This window comes from Stenella coeruleoalba (assembly GCF_951394435.1).
Source record: "Stenella coeruleoalba genome assembly, chromosome: Y".
Lineage (NCBI taxonomy): Eukaryota > Metazoa > Chordata > Mammalia > Artiodactyla > Delphinidae > Stenella > Stenella coeruleoalba.
The window spans coordinates 4,046,158-4,072,851 of NC_137168.1; positions in this window are offsets into that span (position 1 = coordinate 4,046,158).

Genomic DNA, 26,694 nt, shown 5'->3' on the forward strand with positions numbered 1-26,694 from the left:
TGTATCACCACACACACACACACACCTCAGTTACTCAATGCAAAGACCATACGAGCACACACACACACACACATAATTGATTAAATGCTCCACACATACTAGTGCACACACACACAGACATGCTCACTCTGATTCAAGGCACAGTCTATACGAGCACAGTAACACACAAACAACTCATTTTGACTCAATGCGCAGTCTACAGCAGCACACACACACACATAACTCACTGTGACTCAATCCACAGCCTATATCAGCACACAGACACACACACACACACGGCCCACTCTGTCTCAATGGCCATCCAGTAGCAGCACACACACACACACACACACACACACACAAACACACACACTCGTTTAGGTCAAAGTGGATAAAACCACAGTCCATACCATCACAGACACACACACACCGCACTACACACTGTGACTCAATGCACAGTCTACACCAGCAAATACACACACACACATACACACACAACTCCCATACATTTAACTGTGACTCAGTGCTGTGACTATAGCAGCTCCCCACACACACATGTTTCACTGTGACTCAATGCACACCCAATAACTGTACACATACACACACACGACCCAGTTTGACCTAACGAACAGTCTGTAGCACCACATACACAGATGCACACCTCAGTGACTCAATGTTCAGCCTGTAACATCACACACACAAATGCATACACAAATACACATACACACACAAATACGGCTCACTGTGATTCAATGCACAGCCTATAACACCATACATGGACACCCATCACTGTGACTCAAACCGCAGCCTGTACCTGCACATACACACAAAAAGACCCACCTTCTCTGACTCAATTCACAGCCTACTGCAGCACACACACACACACACACACAAAGACAACCATCACTGTGACTGAATGCACCTCCTATACCAGCATACACACATGGCTCACTGTGAATCAATGCACAGCCTATACAAGAACACACAGACACACAAACACGCACTCACACATGGCTCACTGGTACTCAATCAATCGCCTATACCAGCACACACAAACACAGCTCGCTGTGATTCAATGCAGTCTGTATCACCACACACTCACACACACACCCATGAGTCAATAAAGCCCACACCAGCACAATAAAGCCCATACCAGCACACAAACTCTCATACACACACACACACACCTGACTGTGACTGAAAACCTGTCCTGTACCAGCACACACACACGAAAACACCTTACTGTGACTCAATGCACAGCCTATATGAGCACACACATACACACACAGCTCACAGTGACTCAATACAGATTCTATACCAGCACACACTCAGACACACACACACACACAGCCCACTCTGTCTCAATGGTCATCCAGTGCCACCACACACACACACACACACACACACACACACACAGACTCGTTCAGGTCAAAGTGGATAAAACCACAGTCCACACCATCACAGACACACACACAACGCACTACTCACTGTGACTCAATGTACAGTCTACACCAGCAAATACACACACACACATACACACACACCTCCCACACATTTAACTGTGACTCAGTGCTGTGACTATACCAGCTCCCCACACACACATGGTTCACTGTGACTCTATGCACACCCAATAACTGTACACACACACACACATACACACACATATTGCTCAGTGTGACCTAACGAACAGTCTGTAGCACCACATACACACATGCACACCTCAGTGACTCAATGTTCAGCCTGTAACATCACACACACACATGCATACACAAATACACATACACACACAAATATGGCTCACTGTGATTCAATGCACAGCCTATAACACCACACAGAGACACCCATCACTGTGACTCAAACCGCAGCCTGTACCTGCACATACACACACAAAGTCCCTCCTTCTGTGACTCAAGTCACAGCCTACTGCAACACACACACAAACAAACACACACAAACACAACCATCACTGTGACTCAATGCACCTCCTATACCAGCATACACACATGGTTCACTGTGAATCAATACACAGCCTGTACCTCCACACACACACACATACAAACACTCACACACAGCTTAGTGTGACTCAATGCAAAGCATATACCAGCACGTGCACTCACACACACACTCACCTCCCTGTGACTCAGTGCATAGCATATAACATCACACACACACACACACCTCACTGTGACTGAATGCACAGCCTGTACCAGCACACACACATACAAATACTCACACATGGTTGTGACTAAATGTACAATCAACACCAGCACATACACACACATGACACCTCAGTGTGATCCAATGCTCTGTTTATACCAGCAAAACCACATGGCTCACTGTGACTCAGTGCACAGCATATGACATCACACACACACACACACATACACCTCACTGTGACTCAATGCACAGCCTGTACCTGCACAGAAACAAACACACACATCACTGTGATGCGATATGCAGCCTATACCAACACACACACACACACCAAAGTGTGACTAAATGGTCAGCCTACATGAGAACACACAGACACAATCATCCCTCACTGTGACGCAATGCACAGTCTATACCAGCCTGCGCACACTCACATGACACTGTGACTCAATGCACAATCTGTAATAGCCCACACACGCACACATACACACCTTATTGTGACTCAATGCACAGCCTGTATGTGAACACACACACATACTAACATGCACTCACACATGTCTCACGGTGACTCAATCGCCTATACAAGCACACACACATGGCTCACTGTGAGTCAGTGCCCACTCCATACCAGCACCAAACACACAACACAGCTCACTGTGACTCAAGGCACAGTGTATGGCAGCAGACACACACACAGACACACTCATACCAACATCTCATTGTGCCTCTCAGCCTGTGAAAGACATGCACAATGAAACAGACACCCCTCACTGTGACTCTCTGCACATCCTATACCAGTGCACTCTCACACACACACACATGGTTGACTGTGAACCAATGCACACTCTATACCAGGACACACACACAAACACACACACACACACACACACACATGGCTCCCTGTGACTCAGTGCACAGGATATGCTAGCAGACATACACACACAGAGAAGCACATACGGCAAACTGTGAGTCAATCCACATCCCTTACCTCCACACACGCACACATACTGACACTCAAAAACACAGCTCAGTGTGATTCAATGCAAATCCTATGCCAGAAACTGCACACACGCACACACACAAACATCCCTATGAATCAGTGCATAGCGTATAACTTCACACACATACACCTCACTGTGACTCAATGTGCTGCATCTACCTGCACATAAACCCACAAACAACTCAATATGACTCAATGTGCAGGCTGTACCAGCACACACACACATGTGCACACACACCTCAGTGTGCCTCAATTGTCAGCCTATACCAGAACACACAGACACACACACCTCTCACTCGGACTCAATGCACAACCTATGCCAGCGTGCACACACACTCACATGGCACAGTGAATCAAGGCAGAATTTTACCAGCACATGCACACACACCTCAGAGTGACTCAAAGCTCAGCATATAACAGCACACACACACACATACATGCACAGATGCAGGCCTCACTGTGACTCAATGCACAGCCTATACCAGAACACACACACACACCAACACGCACTCACACATGGCTCACTGGTACTCAATCAATCACCTATACCAGCACACACACACACACAGCTCACTGTGACTCAATGCAGTCTGTATCACCACACACTCACACACACACCCATGAGTCAATAAAGCCCATACCAGCAACATAAAGCCCATACCAGCACACAAACTCACATGCACACACACACAGACGAGACTGTGACTGAAAACGCTTCCTGTACCAGCACACACACACACAAACACCTCACTGTGACTCAATGCACAGCCTATACGAGCACACACATACACACACAGCTCACAGTGATTCAATACAGAGTCTATACCAGTGCACACACAGACACACACACACACAGAGCCACTCTGTCTCAATGGTCATCCAGTGCCAGCACACACACACACACACACACACAAACACACACACTCGTTCAGGTCAATGTTGATAAAACCACAGTCCATACCATCACAGACACACACACACCGCACTACACACTGTGACTCAATGCACAGTCTACAGCAGCAAATACACACACACACATACACACACAACTCTCACACATTTAACTGTGACTGAGTGCTGTGACTATACCAGCTCCTCACACACACATGCTTCACTGTGACTCAATGCACAACCAATAACTGTACACACACACACATACACACACATATGGCCAAGTTTGACCTAATGAACAGTCTGTAGCACCACATACACACATGCACACCTCAGTGACTCAATGTTCAGTCTCTAACATCACACACACACGCATACACAAATACACATACACACACAAATACGGCTCGCTATGATTAAATGCACAGCCTATAACACCACACAGAGACACCCATCATTGTGACTCAAACCGCAGCCTGTACCTGCACATACACACACAAAGACCCACTTTCTGTGACTCAATTTACAGCCTACTGCAGCACACATACACACACACAAACACAACCATCACTGTGACTCAGTGCACCTCCTATACCAGCATACACACATGGCTCACTGTTAATCAATGCACAGCCTATACAAGAACACACAAACTCTCACTCACACATACCAGACTGTGACTCAGTGAACCACCTATAGCAGTACACACACACACGCACAAACATACACGGCTCACCTGGACTCAATGCCCTGCCTATACCAGCACACACAAACACACACACACAGATATATGTCTCACTGACACAATGCACAGCCTGTACTTGCACACACACAAAGCTTACTGTGACTCAATGCAGAGTGTGCACCACCATACAAACACATGGCTCACTGTGACTCAATGTAACGCCTATGCCAGCACACACACACAGAGACACATGCATGGCTCTGTGTGATTCAATGCACGTACTATACCATCACAAACACACACAGACACACGCACAGTCACTGTGACACAATGCACAGCCTATACCACAACACCAATGCAAAGACACATATGCATGGCTCATTGTGACTCTATGCACACCCTATACTATCACATACACACATTCACACATGGCTCCTTGTGAATCAGTGCACAGTCTGTAGTTCCAGGTATACACACGCAGACACACACCTCAGTGGCTGAATGAAAAGCCCATACCATTACACACAGACACACATACACACACAGCTCACTGTGAATCAGTGTACAGTCTTCAGCTCCATGTACATACACACACAACACAGCTTAGTGAATTAATGCAGAGACCATACCAGCATACACACACACATACACACACCTGAGACTCAATGCTCTGCCTATTGCAGCACACACACACACACAGGCACACACACGGCTCACTGTGATTCAATACCAGCCTGTACCTGCACACACACACACTCTCACACACACCGCCATGTGACTCAATGCACTTTATACCACCACACAGACACACAGACACACAAACACACCTCACTGTGACACAATGGTCAGCCTATACCAGAACACGCAGACACACACACACATCACTGTGATGCAATGCACAGACTATACCAGCGTGCACACAAACACACAGCACTGTGACTCAATATACAATGTATACCAAAACACACAAGCATACACACACACCTCAGTGTGACTCAATGCACAGCCTTTACCAGCACACACACATACAGACCTGCACAGATACAGGGTTCACTGTGACTCAATGCACAGCCTATAGAAGAACACACACACATACCAATATGCACACACACATGGCTGACCGTGACTCAATCAATCGCCTATACCAGCACACACACACGACTCACTGTGACTCAATGCAGTCTTTCGCACAACAAACACAGACACACACACCCCATGGAATTAATGAAAGCCCACCAACACACACACTCTCACACACACACACACATGGCTCAATGTGACTCAATGCACACTCTGTTTCACCACACACACACACATACACCTCAGTTACTCAATGCAAAGACCATACGAGCACACACACACACACACACATAACTGATTAAATGCTCCACACATACTAGTGCACACACACACAGACATGCTCACTGTGATTCAAGGCACAGTCTATACGAGCACATTAACACACAAACAACTCATTTTGACTCAATGCGCAGTCTACAGCAGCACACACACACACATAACTCACTGTGACTCAATCCACAGCCTATATCAGCACACAGACACACACAAGGCTCACTGTGACTCAATGAAGTCTGTAACACCACACACACACACACAAACACACACATACACCTCAGTGACTCAATGCAAAGCTCATACGAACACTCACAGACACACACCTAACTGTGATTCAGTGCTCAACCTCTACCAGCACACAGATGCACACAGACACACACACACATGCACGGCTCTTTCTGACATAATGTACAGTTCTTACCAGAACAAACACATGCAACACATCTCACTGTAACTCAATGCTCAGACTGTACTTGCACACACACAAGGCTCACTGTGAGTCAATGCACAGCCTATACCAGCAGAGACACATACACACTGCTCTCTATGACACAGTGCACATCCTGTACTATCACACACACACACAGCTTATTGTGATGTAATACAGACTCTACACAACCAAATACACACACACACACACACAGCTCACTGTGATTCAATACCAGCCTGTATCTGCACACACACACACTCTCACACACACTGCTGTGTGATTCAATGCAGTTTATACCACCACACAGACACACAGACACACACACACGCCTCACTGTGACTCATGCAGACTCTACAGCACCAAATACACTAACACAGGGCTGGGATTCAATGCACAGTCCATACCAGCAAAGGCACACACACCACACCACACTGTGACTCAATGCTCAGATTATACCAGCACACACACACGGCTCACTGTGTCCTAGTGCACAGCATATAACATCACACACACACACACCCCCCACACTGTGACTCAATGCGCAGCCTGTACCTGCACATACACACACTCTCACACACACCGCCGTGTGACACAATGCAGTTTATACCACCACACAGACACACACACACACCTCAATGTGACACAATGTCAAGCCCATGCAAGTAAACAGACACACAACCATGGCTCACTGTGACTCAATGAACAGTGTGTACTAGCACATACAAACACATTGCTCAATGTGAGTCAATGCATAGCCCATATCCGCACACACATACACAGAAACACACCTTAATGTGGCTCAGTGCACAACCTATAGCTGTACACACACACACACACACACAACGCTCAGTGATTCAATGCAAATCACATATCAGCATACACATACACATACACTCACCTAGGTGTGACTCAATTCTCAGCCTATAGCTGCACACACACACACACCTTACTGTGACTCATGCAGACTCTACAACACCAAATACACAAACACTAACACAGGGCTGGGATTCAATGCACAGTCCATACCAGCAAAGGCACATGCACCACACCACACTGTGACTCAATGCTCAGATTATACCAGCACACACACACGGCTCACTGTGTCCTAGTGCACAGCATATAACATCACACACACACACACCCCCCACACTGTGACTCAATGCGCAGCCTGTACCTGCACATACACACACTCTCACACACACCGCCGTGTGACACAATGCAGTTTATACCACCACACAGACACACACACACACCTCAATGTGACTCAATGTCAAGCCCATGCAAGTAAACAGACACACAACCATGGCTCACTGTGACTCAATGAACAGTGTGTACTAGCACATACAAACACATTGCTCAATGTGAGTCAATGCATAGCCCATATCCGCACACACATACACAGAAACACACCTTAATGTGGCTCAGTGCACAACCTATAGCTGTACACACACACACACACACAACGCTCAGTGATTCAATGCAAATCACATATCAGCATACACATACACATACACTCACCTAGGTGTGACTCAATTCTCAGCCTATAGCTGCACACACACACACACCTTACTGTGACTCATGCAGACTCTACAGCACCAAATACACAAACACTAACACAGGGCTGGGATTCAATGCACAGTCCATACCAGCAAAGGCACATGCACCACACCACACTGTGACTCAATGCTCAGATTATACCAGCACACATACACGGCTCACTGTGTCCTAGTGCACAGCATATAACATCACACACACACACACACACACACCCCACTGTGACTCAATGCGCAGCCTGTACCTGCACACACACACACACACACACCTCACTGTGAAACAATGGTCAGCCTATACCAGAACACGCAAACACACACATCACTGTGACTCAAGGCACAGACTATACCAGTGTGCACACAAACACACAGCACTGTGACTCAATATACAATGTATACCAAAACACACAGGCATACACACACACCTCAGTGTGACTCAATGCACAGCCTATACCAGCACACACACATACAGACCTGCACAGATACAGGGTTCACTGTGACTCAATGCACAGCCTATAGAAGAACACACACACATACCAACATGCACACACACATGGCTGACCATGCCTCAATCAATCGCTTATACCAGCACACACACACATGACTCACTGTGACTCAATGCAGTCTTTTGCACAACAAACACAGACACACACACCCCACTGAATCAATGAAAGCCCACCAACACACACACACACATGGCTCACTGTGACTCAATGCACAGTCTGTATCACCACACACACACACACACACCTCAGTTACTCAATGCAAAGACCATACGAGCACACACACACACACACACATAATTGATTAAATGCTCCACACATACTAGTGCACACACACACAGGCATGCTCACTGTGATTCAAGGCACAGTCTATACGAGCACAGTAACACACAAACAACTCATTTTGACTCAATGCGCAGTCTACAGCAGCACACACACACACATAACTCACTGTGACTCAATCCACAGCCTATATCAGCACACAGACACACACACACACACGGCCCACTCTGTCTCAATGGCCATCCAGTACCAGCACACACACACACACACACACAAACACACACACTCGTTTAGGTCAAAGTGGATAAAACCACAGTCCATACCATCACAGACACACACACACCGCACTACACACTGTGACTCAATGCACAGTCTACACCAGCAAATACACACACACACATACACACACAACTCCCACACATTTAACTGTGACTCAGTGCTGTGACTATAGCAGCTCCCCACACACACATGTTTCACTGTGACTCAATGCACACCCAATAACTGTACACATACACACACATACGACCCAGTTTGACCTAACGAACAGTCTGTAGCACCACATACACAGATGCACACCTCAGTGACTCAATGTTCAGCCTGTAACATCACACACACAAATGCATACACAAATACACATACACACACAAATATGGCTCACTGTGATTCAATGCACAGCCTATAACACCATACATGGACACCCATCACTGTGACTCAAACCGCAGCCTGTACCTGCACATACACACAAAAAGACCCACCTTCTCTGTCTCAATTCACAGCCTACTGCAGCACACACACACACACACACACACACAAAGACAACCATCACTGTGACTGAATGCACCTCCTATACCAGCATACATACATGGCTCACTGTGAATCAATGCACAGCCTATACAAGAACACACAGACACACAAACACGCACTCACACATGGCTCACTGGTACTCAATCAATCGCCTATACCAGCACACACAAACACAGCTCGCTGTGATTCAATGCAGTCTGTATCACCACACACTCACACACACACCCATGAGTCAATAAATCCCACACCAGCACAATAAAGCCCATACCAGCACACAAACTCTCATACACACACACACACACCTGACTGTGACTGAAAACCTGTCCTGTACCAGCACACACACACAAAAACACCTTACTGTGACTCAATGCACAGCCTATATGAGCACACACATACACACACAGCTCACAGTGATTCAATACAGATTCTATACCAGCACACACTCAGACACACACACACACACAGCCCACTCTGTCTCAAAGGTCATCCAGTGCCACCACACACACACACACACACACACACACACACAGACTCGTTCAGGTCAAAGTGGATAAAACCACAGTCCACACCATCACAGACACACACACAACGCACTACTCACTGTGACTCAATGTACAGTCTACACCAGCAAATACACACACACACATACACACACACCTCCCACACATTTAACTGTGACTCAGTGCTGTGACTATACCAGCTCCCCACACACACATGGTTCACTGTGACTCTATGCACACCCAATAACTGTACACACACACACACATACACACACATATTGCTCAGTGTGACCTAACGAACAGTCTGTAGCACCACATACACACATGCACACCTCAGTGACTCAATGTTCAGCCTGTAACATCACACACACACATGCATACACAAATACACATACACACACAAATATGGCTCACTGTGATTCAATGCACAGCCTATAACACCACACAGAGACACCCATCACTGTGACTCAAACCGCAGCCTGTACCTGCACATACACACACAAAGTCCCTCCTTCTGTGACTCAAGTCACAGCCTACTGCAACACACACACAAACAAACACACACAAACACAACCATCACTGTGACTCAATGCACCTCCTATACCAGCATACACTCATGGTTCACTGTGAATCAATACACAGCCTGTACCTCCACACACACACACATACAAACACTCACACACAGCTTAGTGTGACTCAATGCAAAGCATATACCAGCACGTGCACTCACACACACACTCACCTCCCTGTGACTCAGTGCATAGCATATAACATCACACACACACACACACCTCACTGTGACTGAATGCACAGCCTGTACCAGCACACACACATACAAATACTCACACATGGTTGTGACTAAATGTACAATCAACACCAGCACATACACACACATGACACCTCAGTGTGATCCAATGCTCTGTTTATACCAGCAAAACCACATGGCTCACTGTGACTCAGTGCACAGCATATGACATCACACACACACACACACATACACCTCACTGTGACTCAATGCACAGCCTGTACCTGCACAGAAACAAACACACACATCACTGTGATGCGATATGCAGCCTATACCAACACACACACACACACCAAAGTGTGACTAAATGGTCAGCCTACATGAGAACACACAGACACAATCATCCCTCACTGTGACGCAATGCACAGTCTATACCAGCCTGCGCACACTCACATGACACTGTGACTCAATGCACAATCTGTAATAGCCCACACACGCACACATACACACCTTATTGTGACTCAATGCACAGCCTGTATGTGAACACACACACATACTAACATGCACTCACACATGTCTCACGGTGACTCAATCGCCTATACAAGCACACACACATGGCTCACTGTGAGTCAGTGCCCACTCCATACCAGCACCAAACACACAACACAGCTCACTGTGACTCAAGGCACAGTGTATGGCAGCAGACACACACACAGACACACTCATACCAACATCTCATTGTGCCTCTCAGCCTGTGAAAGACATGCACAATGAAACAGACACCCCTCACTGTGACTCTCTGCACATCCTATACCAGTGCACTCTCACACACACACACATGGTTGACTGTGAACCAATGCACACTCTATACCAGGACACACACACAAACACACACACACACACACACACATGGCTCCCTGTGACTCAGTGCACAGGATATGCTAGCAGACATACACACACAGAGAAGCACATACGGCAAACTGTGAGTCAATCCACATCCCTTACCTCCACACACGCACACATACTGACACTCAAAAACACAGCTCAGTGTGATTCAATGCAAATCCTATGCCAGAAACTGCACACACGCACACACACAAACATCCCTATGAATCAGTGCATAGCGTATAACTTCACACACATACACCTCACTGTGACTCAATGTGCTGCATCTACCTGCACATAAACCCACAAACAACTCAATATGACTCAATGTGCAGGCTGTACCAGCACACACACACATGTGCACACACACCTCAGTGTGCCTCAATTGTCAGCCTATACCAGAACACACAGACACACACACCTCTCACTCGGACTCAATGCACAACCTATGCCAGCGTGCACACACACTCACATGGCACAGTGAATCAAGGCACAATTTTACCAGCACATGCACACACACCTCAGAGTGACTCAAAGCTCAGCATATAACAGCACACACACACACATACATGCACAGATGCAGGCCTCACTGTGACTCAATGCACAGCCTATACCAGAACACACACACACACCAACACGCACTCACACATGGCTCACTGGTACTCAATCAATCACCTATACCAGCACACACACACACACAGCTCACTGTGACTCAATGCAGTCTGTATCACCACACACTCACACACACACCCATGAGTCAATAAAGCCCATACCAGCAACATAAAGCCCATACCAGCACACAAACTCACATGCACACACACACAGACGAGACTGTGACTGAAAACGCTTCCTGTACCAGCACACACACACACAAACACCTCACTGTGACTCAATGCACAGCCTATACGAGCACACACATACACACACAGCTCACAGTGATTCAATACAGAGTCTATACCAGTGCACACACAGACACACACACACACAGAGCCACTCTGTCTCAATGGTCATCCAGTGCCAGCACACACACACACACACACACACACACACACAAACACACACACTCGTTCAGGTCAATGTTGATAAAACCACAGTCCATACCATCACAGACACACACACACCGCACTACACACTGTGACTCAATGCACAGTCTACAGCAGCAAATACACACACACACATACACACACAACTCCCACACATTTAACTGTGACTGAGTGCTGTGACTATACCAGCTCCCCACACACACATGCTTCACTGTGACTCAATGCACAACCAATAACTGTACACACACACACATACACACACATATGGCCAAGTTTGACCTAATGAACAGTCTGTAGCACCACATACACACATGCACACCTCAGTGACTCAATGTTCAGTCTCTAACATCACACACACACGCATACACAAATACACATACACACACAAATACGGCTCGCTATGATTAAATGCACAGCCTATAACACCACACAGAGACACCCATCATTGTGACTCAAACCGCAGCCTGTACCTGCACATACACACACAAAGACCCACTTTCTGTGACTCAATTTACAGCCTACTGCAGCACACATACACACACACAAACACAACCATCACTGTGACTCAGTGCACCTCCTATACCAGCATACACACATGGCTCACTGTTAATCAATGCACAGCCTATACAAGAACACACAAACTCTCACTCACACATACCAGACTGTGACTCAGTGAACCACCTATAGCAGTACACACACACACGCACAAACATACACGGCTCACCTGGACTCAATGCCCTGCCTATACCAGCACACACAAACACACACACACAGATATATGTCTCACTGACACAATGCACAGCCTGTACTTGCACACACACAAGGCTTACTGTGACTCAATGCAGAGTGTGCACCACCATACAAACACATGGCTCACTGTGACTCAATGTAACGCCTATGCCAGCACACACACACAGAGACACATGCATGGCTCTGTGTGATTCAATGCACGTACTATACCATCACAAACACACACAGACACACGCACAGTCACTGTGACACAATGCACAGCCTATACCACAACACCAATGCAAAGACACATATGCATGGCTCATTGTGACTCTATGCACACCCTATACTATCACATACACACATTCACACATGGCTCCTTGTGAATCAGTGCACAGTCTGTAGTTCCAGGTATACACACGCAGACACACACCTCAGTGGCTGAATGAAAAGCCCATACCATTACACACAGACACACATACACACACAGCTCACTGTGAATCAGTGTACAGTCTTCAGCTCCATGTACATACACAGACAACACAGCTTAGTGAATTAATGCAGAGACCATACCAGCATACACACACACATACACACACCTGAGACTCAATGCTCTGCCTATTGCAGCACACACACACACACAGGCACACACACGGCTCACTGTGATTCAATACCAGCCTGTACCTGCACACACACACACTCTCACACACACCGCCATGTGACTCAATGCACTTTATACCACCACACAGACACACAGACACACAAACACACCTCACTGTGACACAATGGTCAGCCTATACCAGAACACGCAGACACACACACACATCACTGTGATGCAATGCACAGACTATACCAGCGTGCACACAAACACACAGCACTGTGACTCAATATACAATGTATACCAAAACACACAAGCATACACACACACCTCAGTGTGACTCAATGCACAGCCTTTACCAGCACACACACATACAGACCTGCACAGATACAGGGTTCACTGTGACTCAATGCACAGCCTATAGAAGAACACACACACATACCAATATGCACACACACATGGCTGACCGTGACTCAATCAATCGCCTATACCAGCACACACACACGACTCACTGTGACTCAATGCAGTCTTTCGCACAACAAACACAGACACACACACCCCATGGAATTAATGAAAGCCCACCAACACACACACTCTCATACACACACACACATGGCTCAATGTGACTCAATGCACACTCTGTTTCACCACACACACACACATACACCTCAGTTACTCAATGCAAAGACCATACGAGCACACACACACACACACACATAACTGATTAAATGCTCCACACATACTAGTGCACACACACACAGACATGCTCACTGTGATTCAAGGCACAGTCTATACGAGCACATTAACACACAAACAACTCATTTTGACTCAATGCGCAGTCTACAGCAGCACACACACACACATAACTCCCTGTGACTCAATCCACAGCCTATATCAGCACACAGACACACACAAGGCTCACTGTGACTCAATGAAGTCTGTAACACCACACACACACACACAAACACACACATACACCTCAGTGACTCAATGCAAAGCTCATACGAACACTCACAGACACACACCTAACTGTGATTCAGTGCTCAACCTCTACCAGCACACAGACGCACACAGACACACACACACATGCACGGCTCTTTCTGACATAATGTACAGTTCTTACCAGAACAAACACATGCAACACATCTCACTGTAACTCAATGCTCAGACTGTACTTGCACACACACAAGGCTCACTGTGAGTCAATGCACAGCCTATACCAGCAGAGACACATACACACTGCTCTCTATGACACAGTGCACATCCTGTACTATCACACACACACACAGCTTATTGTGATGTAATACAGACTCTACACAACCAAATACACACACACACACACACAGCTCACTGTGATTCAATACCAGCCTGTACCTGCACACACACACACTCTCACACACACTGCTGTGTGATTCAATGCAGTTTATACCACCACACAGACACACAGACACACACACACGCCTCACTGTGACTCATGCAGACTCTACAGCACCAAATACACTAACACAGGGCTGGGATTCAATGCACAGTCCATACCAGCAAAGGCACACACACCACACCACACTGTGACTCAATGCTCAGATTATACCAGCACACACACACGGCTCACTGTGTCCTAGTGCACAGCATATAACATCACACACACACACACCCCCCACACTGTGACTCAATGCGCAGCCTGTACCTGCACATACACACACTCTCACACACACCGCCGTGTACACAATGCAGTTTATACCACCACACAGACACACACACACACCTCAATGTGACACAATGTCAAGCCCATGCAAGTAAACAGACACACAACCATGGCTCACTGTGACTCAATGAACAGTGTGTACTAGCACATACAAACACATTGCTCAATGTGAGTCAATGTATAGCCCATATCCGCACACACATACACAGAAACACACCTTAATGTGGCTCAGTGCACAACCTATAGCTGTACACACACACACACACACACAACGCTCAGTGATTCAATGCAAATCACATATCAGCATACACATACACATACACTCACCTAGGTGTGACTCAATTCTCAGCCTATAGCTGCACACACACACACACCTTACTGTGACTCATGCAGACTCTACAACACCAAATACACAAACACTAACACAGGGCTGGGATTCAATGCACAGTCCATACCAGCAAAGGCACATGCACCACACCACACTGTGACTCAATGCTCAGATTATACCAGCACACACACACGGCTCACTGTGTCCTAGTGCACAGCATATAACATCACACACACACACACCCCCCACACTGTGACTCAATGCGCAGCCTGTACCTGCACATACACACACTCTCACACACACCGCCGTGTGACACAATGCAGTTTATACCACCACACAGACACACACACACACCTCAATGTGACTCAATGTCAAGCCCATGCAAGTAAACAGACACACAACCATGGCTCACTGTGACTCAATGAACAGTGTGTACTAGCACATACAAACACATTGCTCAATGTGAGTCAATGCATAGCCCATATCCGCACACACATACACAGAAACACACCTTAATGTGGCTCAGTGCACAACCTATAGCTGTACACACACACACACACACACAACGCTCAGTGATTCAATGCAAATCACATATCAGCATACACATACACATACACTCACCTAGGTGTGACTCAATTCTCAGCCTATAGCTGCACACACACACACACCTTACTGTGACTCATGCAGACTCTACAGCACCAAATACACAAACACTAACACAGGGCTGGGATTCAATGCACAGTCCATACCAGCAAAGGCACATGCACCACACCACACTGTGACTCAATGCTCAGATTATACCAGCACACATACACGGCTCACTGTGTCCTAGTGCACAGCATATAACATCACACACACACACACACACACACCCCACTGTGACTCAATGCGCAGCCTGTACCTGCACACACACACACACACACACACACCTCACTGTGAAACAATGGTCAGCCTATACCAGAACACGCAAACACACACATCACTGTGACTCAATGCACAGACTATACCAGTGTGCACACAAACACACAGCACTGTGACTCAATATACAATGTATACCAAAACACACAGGCATACACACACACCTCAGTGTGACTCAATGCACAGCCTATACCAGCACACACACATACAGACCTGCACAGATACAGGGTTCACTGTGACTCAATGCACAGCCTATAGAAGAACACTAACACATACCAACATGCACACACACATGGCTGACCATGCCTCAATCAATCGCTTATACCAGCACACACACACATGACTCACTGTGACTCAATGCAGTCTTTTGCACAACAAACACAGACACACACACCCCACTGAATCAATGAAAGCCCACCAACACACACACACACATGGCTCACTGTGACTCAATGCACAGTCTGTATCACCACACACACACACACACACCTCAGTTACTCAATGCAAAGACCATACGAGCACACACACACACACACACATAATTGATTAAATGCTCCACACATACTAGTGCACACACACACAGGCATGCTCACTCTGATTCAAGGCACAGTCTATACGAGCACAGTAACACACAAACAACTCATTTTGACTCAATGCGCAGTCTACAGCAGCACACACACACACATAACTCACTGTGACTCAATCCACAGCCTATATCAGCACACAGACACACACACACACACACGGCCCACTCTGTCTCAATGGCCATCCAGTACCAGCACACACACACACACACACACAAACACACACACTCGTTTAGGTCAAAGTGGATAAAACCACAGTCCATACCATCACAGACACACACACACCGCACTACACACTGTGACTCAATGCACAGTCTACACCAGCAAATACACACACACACATACACACACAACTCCCACACATTTAACTGTGACTCAGTGCTGTGACTATAGCAGCTCCCCACACACACATGTTTCACTGTGACTCAATGCACACCCAATAACTGTACACATACACACACATACGACCCAGTTTGACCTAACGAACAGTCTGTAGCACCACATACACAGATGCACACCTCAGTGACTCAATGTTCAGCCTGTAACATCACACACACAAATGCATACACAAATACACATACACACACAAATACGGCTCACTGTGATTCAATGCACAGCCTATAACACCATACATGGACACCCATCACTGTGACTCAAACCGCAGCCTGTACCTGCACATACACACAAAAAGACCCACCTTCTCTGTCTCAATTCACAGCCTACTGCAGCACACACACACACACACACACACAAAGACAACCATCACTGTGACTGAATGCACCTCCTATACCAGCATACACACATGGCTCACTGTGAATCAATGCACAGCCTATACAAGAACACACAGACACACAAACACGCACTCACACATGGCTCACTGGTACTCAATCAATCGCCTATACCAGCACACACAAACACAGCTCGCTGTGATTCAATGCAGTCTGTATCACCACACACTCACACACACACCCATGAGTCAATAAATCCCACACCAGCACAATAAAGCCCATACCAGCACACAAACTCTCATACACACACACACACACCTGACTGTGACTGAAAACCTGTCCTGTACCAGCACACACACACAAAAACACCTTACTGTGACTCAATGCACAGCCTATATGAGCACACACATACACACACAGCTCACAGTGACTCAATACAGATTCTATACCAGCACACACTCAGACACACACACACACACAGCCCACTCTGTCTCAATGGTCATCCAGTGCCACCACACACACACACACACACACACACACACACAGACTCGTTCAGGTCAAAGTGGATAAAACCACAGTCCACACCATCACAGACACACACACAACGCACTACTCACTGTGACTCAATGTACAGTCTACACCAGCAAATACACACACACACATACACACACACCTCCCACACATTTAACTGTGACTCAGTGCTGTGACTATACCAGCTCCCCACACACACATGGTTCACTGTGACTCTATGCACACCCAATAACTGTACACACACACACACATACACACACATATTGCTCAGTGTGACCTAACGAACAGTCTGTAGCACCACATACACACATGCACACCTCAGTGACTCAATGTTCAGCCTGTAACATCACACACACACATGCATACACAAATACACATACACACACAAATATGGCTCACTGTGATTCAATGCACAGCCTATAACACCACACAGAGACACCCATCACTGTGACTCAAACCGCAGCCTGTACCTGCACATACACACACAAAGTCCCTCCTTCTGTGACTCAAGTCACAGCCTACTGCAACACACACACAAACAAACACACACAAACACAACCATCACTGTGACTCAATGCACCTCCTATACCAGCATACACACATGGTTCACTGTGAATCAATACACAGCCTGTACCTCCACACACACACACATACAAACACTCACACACAGCTTAGTGTGACTCAATGCAAAGCATATACCAGCACGTGCACTCACACACACACTCACCTCCCTGTGACTCAGTGCATAGCATATAACATCACACACACACACACCCCTCACTGTGACTGAATGCACAGCCTGTACCAGCACACACACATACAAATACTCACACATGGTTGTGACTAAATGTACAATCAACACCAGCACATACACACACATGACACCTCAGTGTGATCCAATGCTCTGTTTATACCAGCAAAACCACATGGCTCACTGTGACTCAGTGCACAGCATATGACATCACACACACACACAGACATACACCTCACTGTGACTCAATGCACAGCCTGTACCTGCACAGAAACAAACACACACATCACTGTGATGCGATATGCAGCCTATACCAACACACACACACACACCAAAGTGTGACTAAATGGTCAGCCTACATGAGAACACACAGACACAATCATCCCTCACTGTGACGCAATGCACAGTCTATACCAGCCTGTGCACACTCACATGACACTGTGACTCAATGCACAATCTGTAATAGCCCACACACGCACACATACACACCTTATTGTGACTCAATGCACAGCCTGTATGTGAACACACACACATACTAACATGCACTCACACATGTCTCACGGTGACTCAATCGCCTATACAAGCACACACACATGGCTCACTGTGAGTCAGTGCCCACTCCATACCAGCACCAAACACACAACACAGCTCACTGTGACTCAAGGCACAGTGTATGGCAGCAGACACACACACAGACACACTCATATCAACATCTCATTGTGCCTCTCAGCCTGTGAAAGACATGCACAATGAAACAGACACCCCTCACTGTGACTCTCTGCACATCCTATACCAGTGCACTCTCACACACACACACATGGTTGACTGTGAACCAATGCACACTCTATACCAGGACACACACACAAACACACACACACACACACACACATGGCTCCCTGTGACTCAGTGCACAGGATATGCTAGCAGACATACACACACAGAGAAGCACATACGGCAAACTGTGAGTCAATCCACATCCCTTACCTCCACACACGCACACATACTGACACTCAAAAACACAGCTCAGTGTGATTCAATGCAAATCCTATGCCAGAAACTGCACACACGCACACACACAAACATCCCTATGAATCAGTGCATAGCGTATAACTTCACACACATACACCTCACTGTGACTCAATGTGCTGCATCTACCTGCACATAAACCCACAAACAACTCAATATGACTCAATGTGCAGGCTGTACCAGCACACACACACATGTGCACACACACCTCAGTGTGCCTCAATTGTCAGCCTATACCAGAACACACAGACACACACACCTCTCACTCGGACTCAATGCACAACCTATGCCAGCGTGCACACACACTCACATGGCACAGTGAATCAAGGCACAATTTTACCAGCACATGCACACACACCTCAGAGTGACTCAAAGCTCAGCATATAACAGCACACACACACACATACATGCACAGATGCAGGCCTCACTGTGACTCAATGCACAGCCTATACCAGAACACACACACACACCAACACGCACTCACACATGGCTCACTGGTACTCAATCAATCACCTATACCAGCACACACACACACACAGCTCACTGTGACTCAATGCAGTCTGTATCACCACACACTCACACACACACCCATGAGTCAATAAAGCCCATACCAGCAACATAAAGCCCATACCAGCACACAAACTCACATGCACACACACACAGACGAGACTGTGACTGAAAACGCTTCCTGTACCAGCACACACACACACAAACACCTCACTGTGACTCAATACACAGCCTATACGAGCACACACATACACACACAGCTCACAGTGATTCAATACAGAGTCTATACCAGTGCACACACAGACACACACACACACAGAGCCACTCTGTCTCAATGGTCATCCAGTGCCAGCACACACACACACACACACACACAAACACACACACTCGTTCAGGTCAATGTTGATAAAACCACAGTCCATACCATCACAGACACACACACACCGCACTACACACTGTGACTCAATGCACAGTCTACAGCAGCAAATACACACACACACATACACACACAACTCCCACACATTTAACTGTGACTGAGTGCTGTGACTATACCAGCTCCCCACACACACATGCTTCACTGTGACTCAATGCACAACCAATAACTGTACACACACACACATACACACACATATGGCCAAGTTTGACCTAATGAACAGTCTGTAGCACCACATACACACATGCACACCTCAGTGACTCAATGTTCAGTCTCTAACATCACACACACACGCATACACAAATACACATACACACACAAATACGGCTCGCTATGATTAAATGCACAGCCTATAACACCACACAGAGACACCCATCATTGTGACTCAAACCGCAGCCTGTACCTGCACATACACACACAAAGACCCACTTTCTGTGACTCAATTTACAGCCTACTGCAGCACACATACACACACACAAACACAACCATCACTGTGACTCAGTGCACCTCCTATACCAGCATACACACATGGCTCACTGTTAATCAATGCACAGCCTATACAAGAACACACAAACTCTCACTCACACATACCAGACTGTGACTCAGTGAACCACCTATAGCAGTACACACACACACGCACAAACATACACGGCTCACCTGGACTCAATGCCCTGCCTATACCAGCACACACAAACACACACACACAGATATATGTCTCACTGACACAATGCACAGCCTGTACTTGCACACACACAAGGCTTACTGTGACTCAATGCAGAGTGTGCACCACCATACAAACACATGGCTCACTGTGACTCAATGTAACGCCTATGCCAGCACACACATACAGAGACACATGCATGGCTCTGTGTGATTCAATGCACGTACTATACCATCACAAACACACACAGACACACGCACAGTCACTGTGACACAATGCACAGCCTATACCACAACACCAATGCAAAGACACATATGCATGGCTCATTGTGACTCTATGCACACCCTATACTATCACATACACACATTCACACATGGCTCCTTGTGAATCAGTGCACAGTCTGTAGTTCCAGGTATACACACACAGACACACACCTCAGTGGCTGAATGAAAAGCCCATACCATTACACACAGACACACATACACACACAGCTCACTGTGAATCAGTGTACAGTCTTCAGCTCCATGTACATACACACACAACACAGCTTAGTGAATTAATGCAGAGACCATACCAGCATACACACACACATACACACACCTGAGACTCAATGCTCTGCCTATTGCAGCACACACACACACACAGGCACACACACGGCTCACTGTGATTCAATACCAGCCTGTACCTGCACACACACACACTCTCACACACACCGCCATGTGACTCAATGCACTTTATACCACCACACAGACACACAGACACACAAACACACCTCACTGTGACACAATGGTCAGCCTATACCAGAACACGCAGACACACACACACATCACTGTGATGCAATGCACAGACTATACCAGCGTGCACACAAACACACAGCACTGTGACTCAATATACAATGTATACCAAAACACACAAGCATACACACACACCTCAGTGTGACTCAATGCACAGCCTTTACCAGCACACACACATACAGACCTGCACAGATACAGGGTTCACTGTGACTCAATGCACAGCCTATAGAAGAACACACACACATACCAATATGCACACACACATGGCTGACCGTGACTCAATCAATCGCCTATACCAGCACACACACACGACTCACTGTGACTCAATGCAGTCTTTCGCACAACAAACACAGACACACACACCCCATGGAATTAATGAAAGCCCACCAACACACACACTCTCATACACACACACACATGGCTCAATGTGACACACCCATGGCTCATGGCTCAATGTGACACACTCTGTTTCACCACACACACACACATACACCTCAGTTACTCAATGCAAAGACCATACGAGCACACACACACACACACACATAACTGATTAAATGCTCCACACATACTAGTGCACACACACACAGACATGCTCACTGTGATTCAAGGCACAGTCTATACGAGCACATTAACACACAAACAACTCATTTTGACTCAATGCGCAGTCTACAGCAGCACACACACACACATAACTCACTGTGACTCAATCCACAGCCTATATCAGCACACAGACACACACAAGGCTCACTGTGACTCAATGAAGTCTGTAACACCACACACACACACACAAACACACACATACACCTCAGTGACTCAATGCAAAGCCCATACGAACACTCACAGACACACACCTAACTGTGATTCAGTGCTCAACCTCTACCAGCACACAGACGCACACACAGACACACACACACATGCACGGCTCTTTCTGACATAATGTACAGTTCTTACCAGAACAAACACATGCAACACATCTCACTGTAACTCAATGCTCAGACTGTACTTGCACACACACAAGGCTCACTGTGAGTCAATGCACAGCCTATACCAGCAGAGACACATACACACTGCTCTCTATGACACAGTGCACATCCTGTACTATCACACACACACACAGCTTATTGTGATGTAATACAGACTCTACACAACCAAATACACACACGCACACACACAGCTCACTGTGATTCAATACCAGCCTGTACCTGCACACACACACACTCTCACACACACTGCTGTGTGATTCAATGCAGTTTATACCACCACACAGACACACAGACACACACACACGCCTCACTGTGACTCATGCAGACTCTACAGCACCAAATACACTAACACAGGGCTGGGATTCAATGCACAGTCCATACCAGCAAAGGCACACACACCACACCACACTGTGACTCAATGCTCAGATTATACCAGCACACACACACGGCTCACTGTGTCCTAGTGCACAGCATATAACATCACACACACACACACCCCCCACACTGTGACTCAATGCGCAGCCTGTACCTGCACATACACACACTCTCACACACACCGCCGTGTGACACAATGCAGTTTATACCACCACACAGACACACACACACACCTCAATGTGACTCAATGTCAAGCCCATGCAAGTAAACAGACACACAACCATGGCTCACTGTGACTCAATGAACAGTGTGTACTAGCACATACAAACACATTGCTCAATGTGAGTCAATGCATAGCCCATATCCGCACACACATACACAGAAACACACCTTAATGTGGCTCAGTGCACAACCTATAGCTGTACACACACACACACACACAACGCTCAGTGATTCAATGCAAATCACATATCAGCATACACATACACATACACTCACCTAGGTGTGACTCAATTCTCAGCCTATAGCTGCACACACACACACACCTTACTGTGACTCATGCAGACTCTACAGCACCAAATACACAAACACTAACACAGGGCTGGGATTCAATGCACAGTCCATACCAGCAAAGGCACATGCACCACACCACACTGTGACTCAATGCTCAGATTATACCAGCACACACACACGGCTCACTGTGTCCTAGTGCACAGCATATAACATCACACACACACACACACACACACCCCACTGTGACTCAATGCGCAGCCTGTACCTGCACACACACACACACACCTCACTGTGAAACAATGGTCAGCCTATACCAGAACACACAAACACACACATCACTGTGACTCAATGCACAGACTATACCAGTGTGCACACAAACACACAGCACTGTGACTCAATATACAATGTATACCAAAACACACAGGCATACACACACACCTCAGTGTGACTCAATGCACAGCCTATACCAGCACACACACATACAGACCTGCACAGATACAGGGTTCACTGTGACTCAATGCACAGCCTATAGAAGAACACACACACATACCAACATGCACACACACATGGCTGATCATGCCTCAATCAATCGCCTATACCAGCACACACACACATGACTCACTGTGACTCAATGCAGTCTTTCGCACAACAAACACAGACACACACACCCCACTGAATCAATGAAAGCCCACCAACACACACACACACATGGCTCACTGTGACTCAATGCACAGTCTGTATCACCACACACACACACACACCTCAGTTACTCAATGCAATGACCATACGAGCACACACACACACACACACATAATTGATTAAATGCTCCACACATACTAGTGCACACACACACAGACATGCTCACTCTGATTCAAGGCACAGTCTATACGAGCACAGTAACACACAAACAACTCATTTTGACTCAATGCGCAGTCTACAGCAGCACACACACACACATAACTCACTGTGACTCAATCCACAGCCTACATCAGCACACAGACACACACACACACACGGCCCCCTCTGTCTCAATGGCCATCCAGTAACAGCACACACACACACACACACACAAACACACACACTCGTTTAGGTCAAAGTGGATAAAACCACAGTCCATACCATCACAGACACACACACACCGCACTACACACTGTGACTCAATGCACAGTCTACACCAGCAAATACACACACACACATACACACACAACTCCCACACATTTAACTGTGACTCAGTGTTGTGACTATAGCAGCTCCCCACACACACATGTTTCACTGTGACTCAATGCACACCCAATAACTGTACACATACACACACATACGACCAGTTTGACCTAACGAACAGTCTGTAGCACCACATACACAGATGCACACCTCAGTGACTCAATGTTCAGCCTGTAACATCACACACACAAATGCATACACAAATACACATACACACACAAATACGGCTCACTGTGATTCAATGCACAGCCTATAACACCATACATGGACACCCATCACTGTGACTCAAACCGCAGCCTGTACCTGCACATACACACAAAAAGACCCACCTTCTCTGACTCAATTCACAGCCTACTGCAGCACACACACACACACACACACCAAGACAACCATCACTGTGACTGAATGCACCTCTTATACCAGCATACACACATGGCTCACTGTGAATCAATGCACAGCCTATACAAGAACACACAGACACACAAACACGCACTCACACATGGCTCAC